This window comes from Coturnix japonica, chromosome 1 (genome assembly GCF_054131305.1).
Source record: "Coturnix japonica strain WE chromosome 1, WE-NBRP24, whole genome shotgun sequence".
NCBI lineage: Eukaryota > Metazoa > Chordata > Aves > Galliformes > Phasianidae > Coturnix > Coturnix japonica.
In genome coordinates, this window is record NC_140663.1 from 174699538 (window position 1) to 174723883 (window position 24346).

General features: G+C 41.7%; 1 protein-coding gene across 22 annotated transcripts in view; it reads left to right on the forward strand.

Annotated features, from left to right (window-relative positions):
• Nucleotides 1–24346, forward strand: part of TENM4 (teneurin transmembrane protein 4) — a 1507827-nt gene that overhangs the window by 899430 nt on the left and 584051 nt on the right. For 9 of the 22 annotated variants that reach the window (XM_015852439.3, XM_085509413.1, XM_085509419.1 and 6 more), the window contains exon 1: nucleotides 16452–16799. The gene's annotated coding sequence lies outside the window, so the exon portion shown is untranslated. Of the gene's footprint in view, nucleotides 1–8436; nucleotides 8597–16392; nucleotides 16800–24346 lie in introns of those variants that run through there. The other 13 variants (XM_015852441.3, XM_085509450.1, XM_085509478.1 and 10 more) reach the window with 4 other exon arrangements.

Genomic DNA, 24346 nt, shown 5'->3' on the forward strand with positions numbered 1-24346 from the left:
TAAGTAAATAAAAACTGGAATGTGATGGAATCTCTCCATGTTTCCTCATTCTCCTTTTTCTTTTTCTTTTTTTTTTTTTTTTATTCCTTTTAATAAAAAGGGGAGATTTGATCATGTTTTACTAAGGCCAACAGCTAATCAAGCAGTAGCTCAGGCTGCCCAGGGCCCATCTAACCTGGCCTTGAGCACCTCCAGGGATGGGGCACCCACAGATTCTCTGACAAATAATAATAAATGTTGTGTTTACCTATCCATCTATGTATCTTGTTATGAAACACGCATGTGTCTCCCTACATTGACTCTCTGGTTTAGAAAGAAATCTATCGTCTTTAGCATACTGATGTTAAAATGCTACTGGATGACAATTTCTCTTACAGAAACATCTATGAGAGGGTGATGGCAAGGGTGCTATCTGAATAAAAGACACAGCAGAGTACCAGAAGGCCACCATTCAAAGGCTGCTGGCCAGCCCGGGGTCCCCAGGACTTCCCTCCACCTGTACTCTTAAAGCCTCTAAAATCCAGAAGGCTTGATGAGGCAGTGGACATGATTGTGTCTCATCCCACAAGGCAAATGGAGCAAATTATGAGCATTTATTGAAGGAGAAATATAATACATTAAATATTGGGAAATGTTCTGCATATCTGAGATAGAAAAAAAAAATCAATTTCTATCTAAGCCATACCTTTCTACATCGTATAGCTGTCCTCTGTTATAACACCAATGTTTACAGTCTGTAGGAAAGGGATTAGATGGGGAAAGCTATCAATGATTCAGTTTCACAGGTGGCATTTTAAAGCTGTAAAATGATGCAAAAGAGGACCAAGAAAGATGATTTGTAGTCAGATTCTTCTACTCTCCACCCATTTATTGCACCCCCCACATCTCCTTGACCTGTGATCTTGCCCAGAACAATCCTCATCTGTGTAAGGATATATGGACAACAGTACATTAAAAACAAACAAACAAACAAGGCACTCTAACTGGTTTTACACTCATTTTTGGATGGTGGGGTACATGCGTGTGGCTGTGCAAATCTGTGAGCAATCAGATGGTTCACTCTACTTTTAAGAAGTGTTACATGCCCAGGCTGTGGTATGCTGTCTCCTTTCAAAATGTGTCAGCTTAAACAGTTTCTGCAGCAGACACTTCCCTGTGCTTTTAGGGCTGCTCTGTTTCATCCAACAATCAGCACTGAGATTTTTATATAAATGAGAGACACTGAAATGATTTGTGGCTGCTTCATTATCACTGCTGAGATGGATGATGGGGACTGGAACATTTTTGGTGCCAATAGAAATATTCCTGGATGAAGGCAGGTAACAGTCTGGGCTGCCTCCAGCAGAGGGAAGTGGTACACACACACTTCCCAGCGTGTTCTATCAAGCAGGGAAGAGCATCAGGTCTGTATTTACAGAACTGAAATGTCTACTGCCAACAGAAATGCTTGATTTAAGCCCCTTTGGTGACTTGGTCTCATCCTCCACTTCCTCAGGACCAATAAACAAGCATATCCACGTATGCTTCCTGCAGTAAAACTGATGTAGTTGCTGGACTTTAAAACTCAGAATAAATACAGTGAAAAAAACAAGTGGACTCAGGGCTTGGTTTTAAGTGTACTGTCTTAATATCATCTCCAGAGGTTACTTTAAGCTTGTGTGCTTTCTTTCTGCAACTCATGGCTGGGGGATTAAAAAGGAAGACCACCAAGCCCATAAAGAGGGCATGGCTTTAAACAAGGAGAGGGGAAATTAATGTTAGATGTTAGGAGAAAATTCTTTACTCAGAGGGTGCTGTGGCCCTGACATTGCTGCCCTGAGAGCTACTTTCTGGAGATACTCAAGGCCAGGCTGGATGGGACCTGGGGCAACCTGAGCTGGTGGGGGTAACCAGCCCATGGCAGGGGAGTGGGGCACAATGATTTTCAGGGACCCTTTCAACCAAAGCCATTTTATGATTTTGTGATAAGTCTTGGTGCTCATGCAGGTGGTCCTCAGAGATACACCCAAGTGACAAAATCACAGAATCACAGAATCACAGAATTGTAGGGGTTGGAAGGGACCTCCAGAGATCATCGAGTCCAACCCCCCTGCCAAAGCAGGCTCCCTACACCATGTCACACAGGAAGGCATCCAGGCGGGTCTTAAATATCTCCAGAGAAGGAGACTCTACCACCTCCCTGGGCAGCCTGTTCCAGTGCTCCGTCACCCTCACTGTAAAGAAGTTCTTCCGCACATTCGTGCGGAACTTCCTATGCTGTACTTTCATCCCAGTGTGCAGATGCACGCTCATAGCCCTGCACACCAATGCACAACTGAAGGTTGACCAGGTATATTAGTGTGGTTTTTTTTTCTCTTTTTTTTCCAGTCACTCTTGCATCTTTCTGTTACAGGGTCCACTTTGTGTATGTACAAACATGCACGTACCCCCTCCTACACAAAGCAAACAGAAATTCGCACACATTTCATATGGAAGAAATCCTTTAAGCACTTCTCCTTGACATCTCTATACTTTTCAAATACATTTGACTCTTCCCTTTGCTTCTCTGCATTTAGAAAGAGTAGAAGCCTGCTGGAGATAACTTTATGGGGAAGATAATGTCCTTAACCCAGACTTCCTTGAACTGCCTTAATGCTGTTTGCAAAGCAACTGGAGAACTTTGTCTCTCCCTCACCCCATCTCAAGCTGCAGGGAGGCAAGTTTTGCCTGAAGCTTTCAACCTTTTGATGCATGGATTTTCCACTCTGAGCTACAGTAGGTGGGTAACAAGAAGATCCCATTAAAGCCAAATCAAGTAGCAAAAGGATTGTCAGCTCAGCAAATCAGAAACATACAGTACCTCTCTTTACTGTGCTCCTTCCTGTTCACTGTGAGTCAGAAAGAAGGGAAATAAAAGGTGTGGAAAGGGGAGAAAAGAGCAGCAAGGAACAATGCCAGCACTGGTGACGCCTTGGTTTTACAAGTAAGAAATTAATCCTTGCCACTAAAGACACAGCCTCTTTTAATGAAGAGGCTGCTGCAATAGCGTCGCAACAACGAGCAACCCACATCTTCTATTACAACAGGTTGAGGCACTGCACCCTCCCCTGTGCCACGGTGAGAAAAAAAAATAAATCAAATGTCTATACCTGAGGCTCCTTCATTTCCGAAATGGAGATCTGCTTTAATGCAGGCTTTTCACGGTGCCTTTCTTTCCCAAGAAAGAGCTGGTGATGGCTTATTTACCTACTTACCTGTCCTTGAGCTATGTGGCTTTTATCTGAATAAATTAAACTGCCTGTTTCAAGTGATGCTTTCAGCCTCTTGAGTCTGGATCTAATTCTCCAAAGAATTCTGCTTAAAACCTGTTTTTTAAGTTTCCGAGCAAGTATCAACAGTCTGCAGGATGCAATTCTCTGAAAGGACCTTGATGCCTATGGGTAAGAAATATCCTATCGGGCTACTTCCCCAGGTTTTTTAGTTTTCTTACATATCTCTGATAGACCAAATGAGGGCATGCTTAAACAGGGAACGTCTCATTTTATTAAGTTGCTCTGCTTGTTTTCTGTGTGTGTCCATGGGATCAGATTTCCAGCTGCTGTGAGACACTTTAAAACCACTGCTATCGGAGATGTCTATTTTTAATGCAGTTATAGTAGTTTCAGTATACCTCAGTGGAAATACACTTTTCCTTTGCTTTCTGGGACTGATTCTGCGTTCTGGGGGAAGAGGTGGGAGGGGTGGGGGAAGGTATGGGGGGGAGAGTGCTCAGCTGTGTAAGCTGACCAAGGAAATCTATGGCTCTTTGGGAAAGCTGGCTGTTGCTGTAGATGTAAGGTGATTTTTTATTCCCTTGGGTTCTTGGGAGAAGACATTAAAAAAGCAGTTGTGAAATAGAAAAAACATCCCCCAAGAATATGCATAAGAGGGTGCCTTCTCTTTTTAATACACTGTATAAAGTTTTAATGATGCTGATCCAGACCATGTTGCAATATAACATGCATTATATCAGGCATGCTGTTGTGTGCAGACTGTTTTTTCTCTGTAGTTAAGCACTATTTGTTTGCTTGTTTTCCTCCGTGCTCTACTTTATCACTGGATTCAAACATATTGTGTTTTCCCTTATGTGCATGCATTTCTAACAGGAGAAAGGAAAGCATAAGGTTCATAGATAGCAAAAATAACAGAGGTCTCTTCATTACTGGAGTTGTGATGCAGACATCAGAATGACAGCACAATAAGTGCCACTGGAGCTCTCAGCAATGCTTAAGACATGAGAACAGAAGTGTCCAAGCTCAGACTATGCTTTGCAAATGATGCTTCATCTTCAGATGCATTCATGGCCAGATTGGATGGGCTCAGGGCAGCAGGGGGCCACCAGCCCATGGAAGGGGGTTGGAATTGGATAGGCTTTAAGGTCCCTTCCAACCTAAGACATTCTGAGTCTACAATTCCATTTATGACTGTGAGTAGGCAGAACTCATGGCACACCATGCTGCACTCTTCAGCAGTGGAGAAGCGCCTCATGAGCTACATGCTCCAGCTTAAAATAATTAGGATAACATCTTCCACAGGCAAGAGGTTGATTTTGGATCTAGCCTGATGCACCTCAAAACAGACTTTGGACAGAAATGGGATAGTTATTATTAATATTATCATCACTGCTGTTATCCCTGTGCAAACAAAATACCACAGACCATGACAAAACTACTGCTTTTATCTCTCTATGTAATGCCCCAAATCCTGTAATCTAATTGTTACACATCCTTGCTCAAAAGAAAGGCTCAAATATTAGCTTAAGGTTGTAATAGCAATTAGCACTGCAGAAGCTTAAGCTATCTGCATAGATCACAGGGTTTGCTTACCACATATTTTATCGCTAGGTTGGCTTGGGCACCTTATCTTCTGAAATCCTGAATTCAGCTGACTTTTTGGGTGTCTGTCAGTCTTGTTCTTCATGTTTTGTGCCATGAATGAATGTGTATTAAACACTGAAGGGAATGCCAAGTGTAAGGAAAGTGTTTTGGGAACAGAGATGGTACTAAATAATGCTAAAATGTCTTTGAAAGATGAATGGAGGTGAAATCTGGTTAACTAATAGTGCAAGCCAAAATTAGATTTTAATTCTCTATAGTTGGACCATGGGCAGTAATTCACTGCTAAGTGTGATGCCTGGGGACGGAGGTGAGCAGAGTGGCTCTGCTTGTACCAATTTACCAACACACATGAAAATGCCATTTCCACATGTTTTTCAGGGCTATGGAGAACATAAAATCATAGAATGGCTCAGTTGAAAAGGATCTTGAAAATCATTTAGTTTCAACTCCCCTGCCATGGGCTGGGTCACCAATGTGGAGGTTGGATGCTCTGGCAGGGACACTGTACCGAACTTGCATGCCCATACAAATGTTCCAGTTGTCTATCAGTTCTTCTCTTTTTTGGTTGTAGAAAGGGGATAATAAGGTTCCTCTTCCTGTCTGTTCTCTGGTCAAACCCTATCTTCATGCTCTTCCCATAACTATTCTCTGATGGGAATCATCAGAATAGATCACCATAGATGATTATGGGGAAAAGAGTGATTGTTTTGGGGCTCTGAATGTAAAATCATAGTATTGTAAAATTATAGAATGGCTTCAGTTTGAAGGGACCTTAAAGATTCTTTAATTTCAGCCCCTGCTGTGGGCTGCGTTGCCAGCTATTAGATGAAGCTGCCCAGGGCCCCAGAAGGTTTTCACAGGAGAAGCAAATCTATTCCTGAGCACAGAAGGAACAAACAGATCTCTCTGACATCAATTTAAACCAGAAATGTTTCTGACAAAAAAGATCGCACCCATCATCCTTTCTTTTGCCCCATCTATGTAAAAAACATCACATGCTCTTCAACATCTTTATGGATGCCCTGTCCCTGGAGGTGTTCAAGGCCAGGTTGGATGGGGCCCTTGGCAGCCTGGTCTAGTATTAAATATGGAGGTTGGTGGCCCTGCCTGTGGTGGGTGGTGGTGAAAATTCATGATCCTTGAGGTCCCTTCCAACCTGGGATATTCTGTGATTATGTGACCTCAGTCCTCAGCATGTCTCCACGTCTATTTGTTTGCCTAACTTAGTGTACACATCTTCCCTCCCCAAAAGTCTCCTTTCCTACTATGCTGGCTGGCCGGATGCACTGTGCAGAGGTCCAAGAAGCTGTTAACAGGTAGCTGAGTTGGCCAGTTTGCTCATGTCGACAGGCCAGCTGGCAGCCCAAGCTAGGCAATTAGCTAACGAGCTTATACCACTGCCTTTCACTCAAGCGAGCTGTGCTTTGTCAATTTTCTTCTCCCACACCACTGATTTTCATAAAATGTGAGATATTTTTATCTTTTAAGCTTTCACCCCTCTAGAGAATGAGGTGAAATTAGCCACCAGGTTCAGAATATACTGCTGGGCGCAGGATTGACAGATGGGAAGCCAGATGGACAGACAGCACTCCTGTAAAAGCCTTATTTTCTTAGAAAAGAGGCCATTGGGTCTAAGTGCTAATACTATGGGGTTATAGGATAGGGGGATTATGCCCTTAAAAACTGATGTTGTGCATCAAGCACTTACGCAGAACAATACACTTGTAGAGTATATGTCTCAATGTATTCTGAAGGTGTGAGATTAAGTCTTGCTCTACCTTTGGTATATTGAGGGCAGATTGGGGTAGGTTCTCCTTTGAAAGGGAAAGGAAAAGGAAGACAAATTTCTTGTTAGCTCCATTACTCCTTTGTGCACCACCATTTAAAGGCATTTGTATGACTTTCCTTAATCTGACACAATAGGCTCAGGAAACCTTTTTTGATGGTTTTCTCTACCCAACCCAACAGGATAAATTAAATGGCATATTAAAGCTGTAGCATCTGATCCTGATAATGACTGAGCCCACCCTCTGACCCACTTGCACACTGGAAATTACTGGATCAGGCACGGTGAAGTCTAACTGGCAACACAGCCTACATCTGGGGATTTCAGACAAGAATAAAAGATCATTTTAAAATCTGCTATCTAGCAAATCCTTAGCCCACTGCCTAAACACCAGTATCTAATACTACACTTACTAAATACGATAATGCTACAGTAAAACTTCAACCTCTGCAACCCCTTTCCAGAGCTTAGTAGTAGTGGTGTACAAAAGAGGTTCAATTTTTTAGCTGTTTGTTCCCCGCTATACTTACCACTGTCTAACAGTCTAAAGGATCAACCACTGATTTTATTTACAGTCTTGGATGCAGGTGGTAATTTTTGAAGCATCTCACCTTTGTCACATCCTTTATCCCCTTTCAGTTACCCCCTGGAATGAGAGGTGGGGAATGCAAAGGAAGAAAAAAGTGAAATCATAGTATCATAGAATTGCTCAGGTTGAAAAAGACCTTAAAGATCATCAAGTCCAACCAAAACCTAATCATACTACCCTAACAACTAAATCATGTCCTTTTGGAGGGTTATCGCATGTAGAACTGATAGGACAGCAAAATTAGCTGTAGTGGTTACTAGATTTCTCCCAGGAAAGAGGGGAGAATCCTTAGTTGAACCCAAAATCCTGTCTGAAGAGTCGTTGATAAGCATGGGTGCTTTGAGTCGTCCTCAGTGCTGGGTTTATCTGATATCTGATTTATTTATTTATTATTTATTTACTGTGGGCACTTGCGGCAGGGTGAAGCAGTCTTGAGACAGGGAGAATAAAATGTTGCAGTAACTAAGATCCCTCCCAGTGTTTTTATTACTTATTATTTAAATTTATACTTATATATATACTTTATATTATTTCAGTTTGTACAAAGATTTCTTGTACTCTTGATACTGTGTGTAGCTATAACAGCTGAGAGAATCCTGTAGAGTAAAGCAGGCAAAGAAGCTGCTGGACCATTTCAGATTAACTTTTATTCTACATTTTCCAGTAACCTGATGTGCCTCCAATATCAACAGATCTGTAATCAGTCTTTTTTCTTCCTTTTTTCCTCTGCAAAAGTTGCTTTAAAAAAAAAAAAAAAAAAAAAAAAAAGTTCCAATTTTCACAAATTCAGAGAATTATTTTTATGTCTCACTGTTTGGAGTTCTTGCAGAAAATTTCCTTACGTAGCAGAGCAATTGAAATAATCTTATCTGAAAATATGTAGAGGTCATATAAAAATTTCACTGGAGCTTCATCCCAGGCAAAATAAGTTGTTTGCTTATGAAATTCCATTGCAATATAATTCAGCATCTGGCCCTACAAATCTATATGACTGTTTCTTTATGACCTCTTGCAATGAAAAGAATTAAAATAAGAAGGGATGTGCAGTACTAGAACCCTTGCTTTATATATATATCCTCCCCTATGGCATTTGAATGATAAAAGACAAATTTCTGCCCTTCCTTAACCTCCAGCAGCCACACTGATTTCCAAATTGTAATGAATGACTTTACAGGACTGGAGCCCTTTCGTTTTTTCTCTTGCAGATCAAGTGGCTCAACTTGGACAATGGGCTCCTGCCTACATAAGTGCACAGCTGGGATAAAACCACTGATTCTGGGAGACGTGCTCTATTGTGAGTGAGAAACTAATCTGGTCTGTGATACACAAATTTTAATGGAGCATAAGCAGGGGAAGAGAATGCAAGTAAGCACCGTTTTTAATTCCTTAGCATAGCTTGTGTTTGTATCAGCCCTGACTCATGGTTTATACACATAAGATATGTATTAAATATCGCCGTACTTGCAATGCATGTATCTATTCAAGATAATTATGGCTATTGTAGTATTGGTGGGACTTACAGGCTTTAATGCATTTATCCTCACAGCATCTGATAAAGTAAGGAAGTATTTTTATCTGTGTATTATATACAGGATACTGAAGCCTAGATCATTTTCTGCTACACCAGGGATCTGAACCTGGATTTTCCAGGTTGAAAGATAGCACTTGGATTGTTGATCTGTCCTGATGTAAGCAGCACTAATAGGTGCAGAGCATAGAACCTCTTGTAAATTGGGGATACTGAACCACCTGACTGTGATACAGCAGACATGATAAATTGCTTACTATTAAACAAAATGTTTGGGAATTGTATTGTAGCTACAAAGAAGCTGCACTATTATTAATGATGCACAAGGTATATATCTCAGCTTATTCTTCCATATCCATATTGACTCTGAAGTGCAAACAATAATACAAACTAGATTTTGCCTGTAAAACTAACACAATTTGTCCAGAGGTAAAAGCAGAAAATGGGAGCAGAGCCTGATCGCTCCCTGCTCACATGCAGTGGCATGGTTTCTGAAGGAGGTGGTCTGAGCACAGGATAGAGGAAATTCTGATGTTCTTTACTTGTATGCTGAGGATTCATTGGGATGGTTTGAGCTGCATAAGATTAATAAGTGATGAATATGTGCAAAACAGACTGCAGTCCCACTCAGACCTGCTGTGCCATGGCCATAAGCTCATCTTTTTGCTCTGTAAACTCACTTTGTCATCCTAAAGGTCAATGATTGATTCAATACATGGCAAGATACCTGAACAGAAGGTGTTGAGGAAGTGGAGGGCTTTATTTTGCTGTCTGAAAGATTGTTTTTAAAGGGGAAAGGTTTCTCCAGTTCAGACTGGTTCTTTCAGTAAGACCAGAGCTGTCTAAGGGTGAATTAACTGACTTTTCGTTTCCCAAGAGTAACTAGCAGATGAATGCATCTATTCATACAAATTTTGCAATTGCACAAACATAAATCTAGAGTGAGTCATTCAAAGTTAGTCAAGATATGAGGCCTTACTGGAGAATAAAGATATATTACACAGTTTTCTAAAACAGCAGATTTCGTCAGAAAAAGTCTCCTTCACAATGAGATAATGCCTTGACTATAACTGCATATCAGCCTTCCGAGTTTTATTCGATCTGAAATATTATTTGATATGATAAAGTATTTCATAGGAATTTAATAGCTTTTCCCATTCACACAGCTATTCTAAATAGGGTCTTATTTGTATCTATCACCTTGGTAGCCAAGTTTCTATATCAAATCCTGAACATTTCATTATTATTAAAAATATAAAAGTCATCTACTTCATCCATTCTGTACGGTGTGGTGAGCAAAATTGGATGTGAAGTCACAGTGCAGTAATAGAGTAATTATTGTCTGGAGTTTCTTGAAATATACTTACAGCCTGTTGTACAGAAGATGTATTGTATTACAGTTGTTTGTGGCCATTCTGTCATATACAGTGGATCAAGAAGTATTCTCTCCTATCCCACAGATTAAAATAAAAGCACGCTTTAGATATTTAGAGAGGAAAATATGTCTATGGAAAAGAGTAATTTGATCCTCTGTGCTCTTCTTGACATGATATGCACCTTCCTGATGCAAATCTTCTTCTTCCTTCATAAGATATCTTTGTAATTTCTGGAGGCAAAAGGGTCCTTGTTTTACTTCATTAAAATGAATGAACAAATATCGTACTTGGAGACTGCTGCATTTGGTATATGCAGAATGTTTATACAATACCAGAGCACGCACTTGAAAAACAGGGCCCTGGAAGGGTCCCCCATGGAAGATGTCTCCTGAAATGCTTTCCATACTTTTTCTTACTTTTTTTCCTTGTTTGTTTTCTTTTTTGATTTTCTTTTTTTTTTTTTCATCCTTTCTTTCCTTCCATTTCTTTCTTTCCTTCCATTTCTTTCTTTCCTTCCATTTCTTTCTTTCTATCTTTCTTCCTCTTTTTGAACACACATTTAAAGAGATGAAATATAAATAATACAGTGACAAAGAAAATAAGGTTAAGGAAGACAGAACAGAGAATACACTTACAGGACCTCTCATCTAACTGCCTATAAATAATTGCCTTGTACATATTACCCATAACAAAGCATGGTCTCTGGCAGTGTTATAAACCTGGATGTCAGCTGCAGAGCTCAGCTGCTGTTTGTAAATGGTCTTAACTGTGCTCTTGATTCTTCTGTGCTTACTGTATATAGTTTTGTTTTATTGGCACTGTACTGTAAGCATATTCTTCACTATGCAAATATAAGATCTGAGAAGCATATGGGCCGAATCCTGCAACACTCACTCAGGCAAATGTCCAATTCACTTGATGGAAACTGTTCCTGAGTAAGCAATAGTAGCAGGCTCTCATCTCCATCTTATGCCTTTGCTGATTTCTCAGGTATGACAACAGACAGTGATACTTACCAAACAAGGAAAGGATAAGACTTAGTACTGCAGGCAGGTGCTCAGTTCTGTCCTCCCCAAGCCCTGAGATCCAGTGGGATGCTGCAGAAAACACAGACAAGATAGATAGAAAAAGCCTCTCCAGTCTTCAGCACCCTACTAGACATCAACCAAAATAATTAAAGAATAAGTAAATGCAAACACTGGAGACCAGCTGCTGGTGGATACTAGTCACTGCAGGCTGACATAAGCTGAAGACATCCCATAGAATGAGGAGAAAGAGAAGAGAAATTTGCCCAAAGCATCTGTTAAGAGTCCTGTGAGTTCTGCCCCCACCCCACTCAAGGGCTTTTGGTAAATTTCTCTCACAGTGAGAACTTCAGGATTCAGCATCTAGCTCTGGTTCAGCCCTGACATCCATCACACAGCAGTGAGCTCTAAACCTTCAGCTGTGCAGGCAGCTGAGAGGTCAGTCCCATATACTGGTCTCTTTATGGATCCACTCTGGTGACAAGCATGATGAGTACTTCATTTCCGAGTCCTTCAGACCTCGCACATAGGCTCTGTTCCTTAATTAACTCCAGTTTTGTCTACACTGCCAATAACAGCCTGATAACATAGGATCATAGAATCATTAAAGCTGGAAAAGACCTCTAAGATCATCTAGTCCAACCACCACTGCATCCTCACCATGCCCACTGACATGTCCCTCAGTGCCACACCTACCCTCTTCTTGAAAACCTCCATGGCTGGTGACTCTACCACTTTCCTGGGCAGCCTGTGCCAATGCCTCACCATTCTTTCTGAGATTATTTTTTTTTTCCTAAAAAACATCTTATCTATTGGAGAAGGTGAATTTCTTTAATCTATCCACAACAGGTACCAGTGCACTACAATGCCATAGCACAGACCACAGCTCAAGCCCAACAAGGACCCAAGTTTTACACTGTGCCCAGTAAAGCTTCCTAAAGATTGGGCTGTGTGTTTTCAGGGCTAATGCTATTCGTAATAGTGAGACTAATGTTAGCAGAGGTCCCCACACCTTCCTTTGTCCTGCAGCCATGTCCTTTCAGCAGTGCCTGATTGGAAACTTAAGCTGCAGCTTTTCCATGCCTCATGCTCATGCACCTTTCAAACAAAATGACTAATTCAAAGAGAGGCTTAAAGGTCAAACCCTCCAGACCTGGTTTTGCAAATCCTTTTGTACGTGGCTTTTTCCCCTGTCTAAAAAAAGCCTATTCTCATCAGGAAATGTTGGTAAAAAGGGTTTAATTACAGAAATCATTTTGCTCCCTATGGAGAAAGCATGAAGAATGGCATATTTCCACATTTGAATTGCACTTTCATCAAGAAAAGAGTGATTTCCCCTTAAGAATGTTCTGGAGGAGTAGAAAAGAGCACTGAACCCTAGGGTGTGTATTATTTTATAGTCTCTGAAAGGCAAATGGTTTCACTTCCATTGATTAAAACATGTGAGTTCTCCCGTCTGCATTACTTTCTTGGAAATAGAAAAAAAAAAATAAAATAAATAAAAAATAAGTACGTCTCTAGCAGAGGTTACAACCTGGTGCAGCTCCTCTTTGCAAAGCACTTACCCAACCAACCAAAGAAAAGACACTTCTGCTGAGCTTCTTCAGTAAGAAACCTTTGACCAGAGCAGATGTTGCTACCTTTTACTTGATTAATGGGCAATTTATGACAGGTGTTTTCATAGGTTTGTGGGAGCAAATGGAATCACAACCCAACATCAGGACTATTAAGTACTAATCTGAATGACAGCTCCAGGACTTGTTCTCCTTGTCTCCTAAAGCACAAGGTCTAACAGGCTCATGCATGAGTCTTTTCAATCACCTTCTCGTTCCACAGATGTACCTTCTTTATAAACACTGCATAAGCACTATCTGGAAGAGAATTTGACTTAATAGTTTCTGTTCACAAAGGCTATTTCAACTGTGACAATCTACCATAGCGCAGGACGCAGGCACAATATGGCAGGCTGGTGAACACTGACATTTCAAAATTAACATCTTCATGAAATATGCCACAAATTGGTATGCAGCACACTTCTGCAACCACGGTAATTTGTTATGTATTGAAGCAGGGGATTTTCCTAAGCAAAGTCTTTTTTTTTTTCCCCTATTAAATTACTACTGCTTTATTTTACTTTATTTTATGTTATTATTCCAAGAACATTATTGTCTAATTCAGTTAACAGGGAAAGGCCAATTACACAAGCAGTGTTGATGCTGATCTGTTAACCAGGATGCAAACAATATGCTACTGCACTCTTGGGTTTACTAGTTTCTTTTAATAATGTTGGAGTGAACAGGCAGATCAAGTGGAAGAATTTCGAAACTGCAGGAAAGTACTGCAAACAAGGCAGGGCACTAAGAACAAGAGAAAGCAAAAGTTATATGCAATTGGAAGTGAAGATGTTCCATTTCCTTTCTAAAATCAAATGAAAACTGCTCATGTGACTGATTTAGTATTGAACAAGAGAGGGAAAATTGCCTCTTGGCATTTAAATTGAAATGTTTCTTGTTCAGAAATTTTGGAAGCTTGCATACTGTGTGATATTTGAAAGGCTTATACAATTACCATTGAATTTGGATGCAGTCTATTCCTAACAATATATATATTTTTCAATTAAACTTTGCCCTTCCGGGGACCTAAATTACCTTTTTCTAGAGTCTAAATTCCTGATGTTGAATACATTCCACAGGCAGTAAGAGCAATGTAGATGTATTTCTTTTTTTAATGTGCGTGGCTGAAAAGACAATGAACAGCAGAAGCTATTTTGCAAAGCAGACCTTTAGATCGAGAACTCTGCTGTTTAAGTTAATGTTCTGATTTGCCTCTACCCTGATCTCTGAGATTGGACTAAAATATCATCTCCCCTTCATGCCTTCCTCAAAGGCTGGAAATTTTAGGACGAGAAATAAAACCAGAACATAGCTGACTTGCACCTGGCTGATTTAAAGATATGACATGAAGAGGATAGTCCCCACGTACCTAAAAGCACTGCATAAAATACTGCAATCCATTATGTTCAGCACTCTTCTTACAATGCGGCTTTCGGGTTTAATCTAGTATCACTCCAATTTAAGCCATGCAGAGATTGGTTCTGCAAAGTTTTGCAGGAGTAAATTTTGAGGAGGGACTTGAAACTGAAAAGTGTGATTATTTGGTGAATAAGAATATAATGGACTGAGTGTAAAAAGCAACAGATGAATCTGGATAAGGGTAAGCTATGAAGGACTTGCCCAAGGTCAGGAAATGAAACAACTGCAGGGCCTAATACAGAAAAATAACACCCACCTTTCTCCCTTCAAACCACACTGAATAAGAGCATTAAAAGAATGTAGTACCCCACTGTTACAGTTTAAATTAAAAACAAAAACAACAACAGCACAAGCAAATATTTAAAATGTAGAAACTGGCAGCATTGATCTTCCTCTCAACGAGGACATAACTTTAAATTATGCAATTGAAATCTTGCAGTCCTTCTTCCTGAGAATTGGGCTTAAATTATTAAACAAAACAATCATGCATTATTATTAATAAGAATAACAGTAATCTACTGACACCACTGTGGATGATGCTTCCTGACCCCAAAAGCAAGGCATTATATAATTTGTGTAACTAGGAATAGGAAGGAACAGACTTTTTTCCTCCTCATTACACGTGCTGAAGCTGGAACCCACCTGACCCTGGGAAGAGCGAGGGAGGGTCACCAGAGGCAGGGCACTGCTTCAGGTGAATCTCCATCCCACCCCTGTCCTTAACCTCATTTCCATCCCATGCCCACCCTGTGCATACACTCAACCTATCTTCAAGCCCAACTCAGATCCATCCCACACCCAAGTGCACTCCCATCATCTACATTCTCTATTGCCTTCAAATGTGCGTGTTCACACTCACATCCACACCCATCTCATCTCACCATCATATCCATTCCATTCTTATGCCCATGCCTATACTCTCCCTGGATCTTTTTCCATTCCTTTCCCATGCCATTCCCATCTCATGATCCTGTCCATGCTCATTCTCTCCATATGCTATGCCTACAGCCATTCTATTTCCATGCCAATTCCATGTCCAGCTGCGTTCAATGACCACACCCCTGCTCATCCTTCCCCCATGCTAATGACACATTAAACTTTCCCTTATGTATGTGAAGCCAATGCTATGCCTATGCTATATCCATCCTTTTCCTATGTCCCCGTAATCTCCCTGCCCTGCCCATTCCCATGCTTGTTTCCATCTCATGCTCATGCCCATACCTATGCATCCCTATCACATGGTCTGCCCATGTTTGCAACCTTCCCATACTCATATTCATAACCACATCCATATCTATCTCATGCTTATCCCTACCTTTGCCCGCGTTATGCCCATGCCTGTCTCTGCTGTGACCATTCCCTTCCTATGTCCATGTCCGCACCCATGCCTATTTCCTCCCATTGCCCATGCCATATTCATGTGCACACCCATTTCCATTCCAACATCATGCCTGTGCCTATACCCACATTTGTCTTTCCCATCCCCATGCTCTTTCCAACATCTATTTACTCCCCATGCCTAAGTCCATTTACTCCATGACCATTTCCATTTAATTATCCTGCCCACTCCCATTTCCATCACCTCTCCATGCCCACACCTATGCCTGCACCCATTTCCATTTATCATTCATGCTTATTCCCATGTCAATCACCTCCCCATGCCCATACCTACATCCAATCTGAAGTTTCCTACAAACATGTCCATCTTCTCCTCAAACCCATACCCATTATCTCCCCATGCCCATGACTATGCCCATGCCAGTTTCCATTTCATACTCATTTCATTGTTTATCACCTTCTCATGCCCACATTTATGCTCATGCCCATTTCATGCTCATGCTTATTCCCATGTCTAGAACCTTTCCATGCTCATACCTACAGCCAACTCCTCCTTATGCTCATATCCAACTCCCCTGCATGCCCATGCCCATGCCCATTCCAATTTTTCTTTTATATGCATGCCCATGTCCGCCTTCCTATGCCCAAACCTTCACCCATTTCTTCCCTATGCCCACATCACACCCCCTTCCCACCTCACACCCATCCCCACCCCATAACCATGCCTAATCCACCCAAATGCCATAATGCCATGCCTGTGCCCAAGCCATCCCCACCCCATAGCCATGCCAAATCCACCCTCACCCCATGCCCCTGTCCAAGCCATTTCCACGCCACTGTCGTGCCCACGCCGCACCGAGCCGCCCGCGGTGCGCAGCAGCCGGCCGCATGTGTGCCTGTCATTCCCAGCCCGGGAGCGCCGGCTCCTGCCTCCCATTCATGTAACCTGTGTGTGTCTCTCTTTCTCTCTGTGTGTAACAGAGAGAGGGAGAGAGAGAGCGAGGCAAGGAGAGGAGGAGGAGGAGGGGGGAAGCTTTAAATAAAGCCTTTGGATTGCAGCTGCTTATTTTGGGCAGTCCTACCAGGGACGATTCCTGCCAAGAAAGAAGCTGGACCGGTCTTTTTTATTTTGATTTTGATTTTTGGGGGTGGCAGTGGTGTGTTGCTGAGCTGCCTGCTGAGATGAGCTCCGGTGCCTGCCTGTAGTTACCCACTTTGGGATCGCTGGACACATAAGTGGCATTTCGCTGGGGGAAGCCTGCAGACATGGTAAGCTTTGCGTTTTGCTCCGAAAAGTGCATTTCTGTGATCGCCTCCCTCCAGTTTTCCCTTCCCCCTTCCCTCTCCCCACTGAGCAGGCAGGCACAGGGCTTAGGGCTGGGGAGAATCTCCCTGAATCCCTGCTTTTCCCTCCCCACCATCCCTCCCTGTACTCAGCTTGCTTTCCTTCCCTCACATCTCAGCCCCTGCTGCTCCCTCCGCACAGTTTGCAGCAATCGAGCCCGGAGATGCTGCCGGAGGCTCTTGGTGGGGATCAGACACCCTCAGCCTGAGCAGACCTTGCTTCGGGGTGTGTTTGGGGTGGGTTCTCTCATCTGAACCCCAAAGCGTTTCCCTCTGCACCCCAAGCGGTGCGGCTGTGCTGGGGGAGTCAGCAGTGCAGATGAAGAGGAACTGGAGCAAGGATGCAGCTTTCAGATCAATCGCTGTTATTTATGTAATAGTAAAAGGATGGGGGGGTGGGGTGAAGGGGGGGGGTGAAAGATAAAAAGAGGGAAAAAATAAAAATAAAAAGGAAGTCCTTCAGTATTTCTCAGCTGCACAAAGCTGCTTTTGCTTTAACTGAACCCTTGCCCTGTCCTCATGTCCTGCGGCACGGTACTGTGTTGTGGGAGTGTGTGTGTGTGTGTTTACATTTGGATCTATGCTGGAGTCAGGGATGGGGAAGGGGTCTCCCATTTTCCAGGGGGGTGACTTTGCCTTGAAGACAAATTATTAGGGAATGTACTTGGCTGCAACTTGGCTGACAATTCTCTGTCTCATGCATTAAATGTGAAAGCTCTGCTTCTGGCCATGCCCTGATAGTATTGAGGTACCCCAAACAGTGTGGTGGTGGGAAATAAATAGATGCTGGAGTGACTGGGAGAGGTGCAGTGGTTCAGACTTGTGCTGATTTTCGTAGCAATTTGCATTTTGAAATACACATTTTGGCTGCAGAACAGAATAATAAGAGACTACCAAAAGGCATTTATTTCCTGTTTTATTATTATTATTACTATTATTATTTATTTTTTAAAATGTGTACTATATCCGGATCATTTCACTTTGGATCAAGTAGTAGTTAGGGTGTGCTAAACCTTTAAAAATAATTAAAAAATTGAAAAGCAGTTTGCAGGAGGCAGTATGCATTCACTCTGCCTCACCATGACCGCGTTTAGAAATTTGCAGCAGTTATAACCATGTAAGCGCATAATTAGGAAAATACATATATATATGTATATACATATTTATGCCACCGTCTTACTGTCTTATAGGACCCTCAGTCTTTGAAATATGATTTTTGGGCAACCAAAACACAGCTTGCTCAATACTTACTGCCCACATAGATGAGACTTATCTGCACCTTGAATGCATTTACTCATGGTCCTTCCAGGAAAGTTCAATTTGTCATGAATAAAAGGAAAAAAAAAAAAAAACAAAAAAAAACCCTATAAAATTCATAAATAATCTTACCTTCCCCTCCCCCTCTATCTTCATTCTTAACTTTCTGCAGAAAAGTTTCACCTGGAATTTTTAGTTTTCAATTTTTGATTTCTGACCAATGTCCCACATGAGGGGATGGACAGAAAACGAGGACATGAGAGCACCGTTTTCAAGTTGGAAGTTGCTTGTGTGCTTTGCTGGGGGTAAACTTCTGTAGCGTTGCACATTGGCGGTGTGGGGCTTTCTGCTTCAGAGCACCAAATTCAGGCAGAGGACCTCAGCAGACCCTGAACTCTCCCAACTCCATCTCTTTCAGACTCACTGACCCTTATAAAATGGTTTGCTGGTAGGGTGACCCCTCCCCTCTACTCCCCACATGTGATCCATGTGTGCCTGCAATAGCCAAGATTTGCCATTTACCACGCCATCATGCACTTGTGCCAGCAGGGTCTGGCAGGGAGAAGCCCAGGGCCATCGCAGCCCACACACTTCCCTCCTGCCTTGCAGGGGGAGGCTGAGCCACTGGCTTGTATTTAATTTATTTCATAGGTCCCTTCGGAGTCAGACACCTCCCACTTGGTGTCTCAGCCTGTAGCACTTTCATGGGCTTGGGTGGAAAAAACAGGGAGCAGATCTATCTGTGTGTGTGTGTGGCAGAGTTCTTGAGACATAAAGGTAGGAAGAGGCATCTCTCTCTGTTGCACTGCTTTGTAGTGAGATGAGCCTTCAGAGCAGGCTCTGCCTGCTGTATGAGGCTGTAGGAATTTGTTGTGGCCATGGTGAGCTGCCCTTTCCTCTTCAGTCCCCTGCTGCTGGATCAGTCCCTGCTGCTGTGGGTCCTTTCACAGCCAAGAATATTCCCTGCTGCTAATATCCCATATAAATGTGACCCCCAGGACAGCATGTGAGCGGAAAGATTATGGTCAGGTGTAGGACAAGGAGGGCAGCATGAGGTCCACATGAAGATGTTACCTGGGTTGTGTATCCCACAGACAACAGCACAGGATCTCCTCGTGTAGGCTCTGTACCCACAGCTGTGGCAGGGGAAGGAGGGACCTCTACACACAAGCAAGGGATGAGAGAGGCACGCAAGCAAACTTCATAGTTTCCTTGTTTTATTAGCAAGAGGACTTGGATTAGAGAGGCTTTTCTAGGGGAAAAAAAAAAAAAAAGAAAAAAAAAAAAAGAGAAAAAAAAGTCTGGTTTTAAAGGATGGGAAAGTGGGGGAAAAAAATAATTACAGCAAGAAAAGAGTGAAACTGCTCATTCGGCTTTGGCTGGGCTGGGGACAGAGGGCAGATCCTCCTTTGATGATTTATTGTGCTACGTGGATAGAAAAAGGGGTTTGTCACTGGTTTCAGTGGGTCTGGGAAAGAAGAGATGCATGCGGAGAGAAGAGGGGTTTGGACGACATCCTCGCTTAATTATTTTACTTGACTCATTTAAATTCAATACTTTCCTTTTGTTTTGGTGAGCAGATAGTAGGCTGGCAAGAGAAAATGTTCTCTTTTGTTTTCTAAAGTGAGCAATGTATTATTTTTTTGCTTTTGCTTTTGTTTGATTTGATTGGCTTCCTGGGGTGCATAATAACTAAAATGTGATTTCATTCCCTTTACAACAAGTACAGTATTCCAATTAAGAGTGCGCTCTGATTATTTTTCACCTGCTACTTTACCATTTCTCCGCTCAGGAATAAAAAGAGCTCTTGCACTTTAAAACAGCTGAGATGCTTAAGCAACAACACCCTTTTCCTTGGGAAAGTCATCTCTAGTTCTGTTCAAGTTACCGCCTCACTGCTTCGTTTTCTGACAGAATCACCTCCTTGCAAGAAGGAGATCTATGGTCTTACATAACTTGATGTTTCCAGATCAAAAGTTACAAATATTGCAGTAATAGCGCGATGAGGGGGATTTGGCAGAGTGGATGTTGCATGACATGAATGATTTCACATTAAGATTTGAAATCAAGGCTATTTAAAAACAAAATTACTGGAGAAAGAAAAAGAAGGAGATTTTAAAAAATGAATAAACAAAAACGTGTTCATTCGATATACCCTTTAACAGCGCTCTTGCTTTTTATCTTATTTCCATAGGCACTTGAGAATGTGCTTTCTCTTTTTAAAGCAAACTCTTAAAGAATGCATAATTGTCATATCAAAAAAGCAAAGCAGCTTGAAACTCTCAGATTCGATTCAAAGAGATGAAACTCTGTAAATCAGTGTCAATTCACATTTAAAGTCTGGCTGCTACCTGCCCTGCTACAGGATCCATCAGCATGGCGTATTTTAACTAAAAGTTGAAATGTTATCTTTCTGCTTTGAACTGACAGAGTGGCATTGCTGAGCACTTTGAGGCAGCATCATGCACTGCTTGGCAGTGATTTCGGGGTATTCATGGGTCCCTGATCATCATGGTTGAGAGAAAATCATTATATATATGCATATATATTAGTGTACATTTACATGATTTCTCTTTGCTGTTAGATTAAAGAGGAAAATTTGTAGATTTCTCTTTTTTTCTCTAACTTGATGAGTGATGCTGTGGTGTGGCTATAAAATATACGTGTATTACTGTTGTCAACAAAGGAGGGTCAGGTTGGAGATAAGGAAAAGGCAGTGCCCCAGAGGGCAGTGGGCATGGAACAGTCTGCCCAAGGCAGTGGGCATAGGAGTGTCTGGACACTGCTTTCAAATACAAGGTTTGATTTTTGGCTGGTGCTGTGTGGAGCCAGGAATCGGAGTCTATGATCCTTATGAGTTCCTTCCAACTCAAGATATTCTGTGATTCTAAGATTCTGTTCTAACTGTGCTGATACTCACAATATTTTCCTGATAATATATATATATATATATATATAAAAAGATCTATTTTTCTGGCTTCCTGGAGAATCTTTAAAGGTGGAAGTGAAATCTGAGTAGGAGGGCATGTTTGTTTGTTTCTTTGGAGTGATAAACATTTCCTAAAGTAAGTTTACATTTTTGGGGAAGTTTGAGTCCTACACACAGCTGCCTTTATGTCAAACTGCTGCGAACGAAGTTACATATTCTGTAGGAGGATTCAAACCTCGTCATATATTGTCCTGCTATCCTGCTAAGTACCAGCAGAGATTATTTCTTTTGATGTAAGGTGCTCGTAAAAGCACCAGACATGGAAATCTCTGTTCTTTCCAGTGTATTGGCAACCAAAAGGAGGAAAATGCTGTTTGAAAAGGAACACAACTGGCAGTTCGGTTTTCTATTCCTATTCCAAGTAAGATTTGTTCTCTAGGATGTGACACATCTGTGTTTTTCTTAAAGAAGAAGGGAGACAAAAGGGGGGCAAAGTAAGGAGTTGCTGGTACACTTAGGCACAGTAAGTACACAGCTTTTATCAGTCCATTTAAGTGGAGAGGATTCAATTCGATTTCACTGATATGGCTTCAGGTTTCAGTAAAGCTGTGTTTGCTACAGTCTAGGAAAACCACAGCAGCTCAGAGTTCTGCTTCACTGCTGTAAGTACCTCCATGGCACTGGTGGCATGTGTGCTACTCAGCCAGCAAGAGCAAACATGGATGCAGGATATGTTTCATTGCTCTTTTTTTTCTTTTTTTCTTCTTTTTTTTTTAAGTTTTAGATGATTTTTCAGCATAGCTTTCTTAACCCTAAGCAGAAGCTGTACTGTTTGTCTGTGTTTGTACACAGAGTCTTCAAAATATTCTGCAGGCTGCTTAGTAAAACAGACAATAGTTTGGAAACTTCGGGATCAAATCTTTAAAATCTGGAATCTAGGGCTGTGTGTTGTGCTTCAGCCTTTGGAGAATGTTGGGTCCATGCATAAAATCAGGCTTAGCCTTCTGTATCATACTGTATTGAGGGAGGGAGATGCCGGGATTTAATTCCTAGGAAGGAGCATCTTCAATTGTAATCTATCCATGTGAAAGCAAAGTCCTAGACACCGCACAGTCATAAAACATCTTCCACTGGGCCACCTGGACTTAAATGGCCCGATCCCAATTTTGATAATGGAAAAGTTTCAATATTTTGCTAGTTAATTACTTTGAATCGCTTCTGTTTCCTTGGATTCTGAACACCACCATCATCTTCAACTCTTTCATGCAATGAAGAATTAGGAAGGGAGAGTCTGCTTAGTCAAAGAGTATTCAGAAGTAGCTGCCAGAAGTGGTTAGAAAAGGACAGTAGGCCATGAGAGTTCCTGAAATGTCCTTCCTGCTTTCTGATAGACAAAGCATTGGTTGGCTGGGCTTGGTACAGCACAGATCCCATCAGCCTGGAACAAACAATGCTGCTATTTCTAGAAGATTGCCCTCTGTGTGGACAGGTTTAAGGTGTGATCAGCATTTTGGCATTGGCACAGATTCCTGTGCTAGAAAGCAAAGAGCCGTCTCAAGAGCTGATCTCAGGATTTGCTCGTGCAGACAGCCACAGCCAGAGGTTACTTATGGTGGAAAAGCAAAGACCACTCCGACTTTAATTGCTATTGTGGGCATCTGGCATGTAAGCAGGTCAGACTCTGAGCTATCATAATGAGTATCCAGACGTTGCAACATGCTTTGCTTCAACACAGTTATGAAATTTTAGGTTGAAATTACTTGTTCAACATTGCTCATGGTCTCAGGACATCATTTGTCTGTCTTAATCTGAAACATATTCACCCTCATTCTTCCATCCTCTGCTGAGTCACTACAAACCTTCCAGCTCTGCAACGGCTGAGACAGGGATCATAAACCTCATCTTCTCCTTCGTGTTCTCACGGCTGCATCTCCAGGCTGGCTCGGATAAAACATGATCCTGTGAATAATGACTGCATCATGCTGAAGGCAGACAGAGTACTTCATTAAAACAACTTTCAGTGTGTTTATTTTTTCTTATATGGTGGGTGTCCAGCATGGCCTTTTGAATCCTATTATCGATCTGTTAGTCTGTTTTTGGTTGGATGCATTTTTAAAGAAGACTTCTAAAAACTAGTAGCTTTGTCATATTGCATCACTTTGGTATTTATACGTGTCAGTGGTTTAAATTAACAGATGGTCATAGCTTGGTTTCACAGAGTACTCTGCTCTCCAAAACAGATCCCTCCTGGTCCATACCACTCAATCTGTTCCTCTCATTTGCTGCCTTTTCCAGCCCCATCCTGCAATCCCGATGACATTCCCTAAATGCCAGGTCTCCTGTCCCAAACTCATCCAGCTCCTTCTGGCTGGGGATGACCACATGGTGAATGTCAAACATGACGAGTGACTCTGATTTTAATTTTAGTAGTAGGAAGCAGACCTGGCACATCCCAAGGCACAAAGCATCTTGTTTTGTCCCACACAGGTGGAAATGTAAGTGATTGAAGCTGGCAAACATGCACAACTGCACCCAGGAGCATGTATCAGAAGCGTTTTGTCAAAGATGTCTAAACTTGGCCACATTTACACAGATTCCCATAAAATTTGTTGAAAGAAAAATAGTCCTCTCCCAGGCAAATTTGAAGTCCTTCCTCTAAAGTCCTAAAGATCCCAAAGGAGATTTTAGAGAGAAGGCTGAAGGCATTTATTATTTTTTTTCCAACATGGGTAAAACAACATATTTTTCCCTAGCCTTGTTCTCAGACTCAGCTGAACTGTTTTGACTGAACTTCTCCAAAAAACTTCAGCCTGAGGCGGACAGCTGGCATGGAAATTTTCAGCCCAAACAATTTGCTCAGTGTAGTTATGAGAAGCTGTGAATGCTGTTTTATTATTAAAACTGCCTCGCTCTTCCTGTAATTGACAGCACTACCAACTTTGTTTTTCCCTAATAAACAGATAACTTGAGATTTTGTTACAAACTAATTTTGTGTTTGTGTGTTTTATAGATATTTTTATATATTGGGAATTTATTATAAAACTGACACATGCATTTCAGCATATGTTAGCAGATGATGAAATCACAAGCTTCCTGGAAACAAAAGCGAATACAATTAATAGGAATCCCACGAAGCTGCATCAAAGGAGTACAATACTGCAGGATTTGTAGAATGAGATTAAAAACAAAGAAATCTCAGGAGATGCTGCATTGACAGAATGATCACACAAATTCCCATGTATCCCACCTTTGGGTTCATGGTCCTTCTGGTTTAATATAAATAATG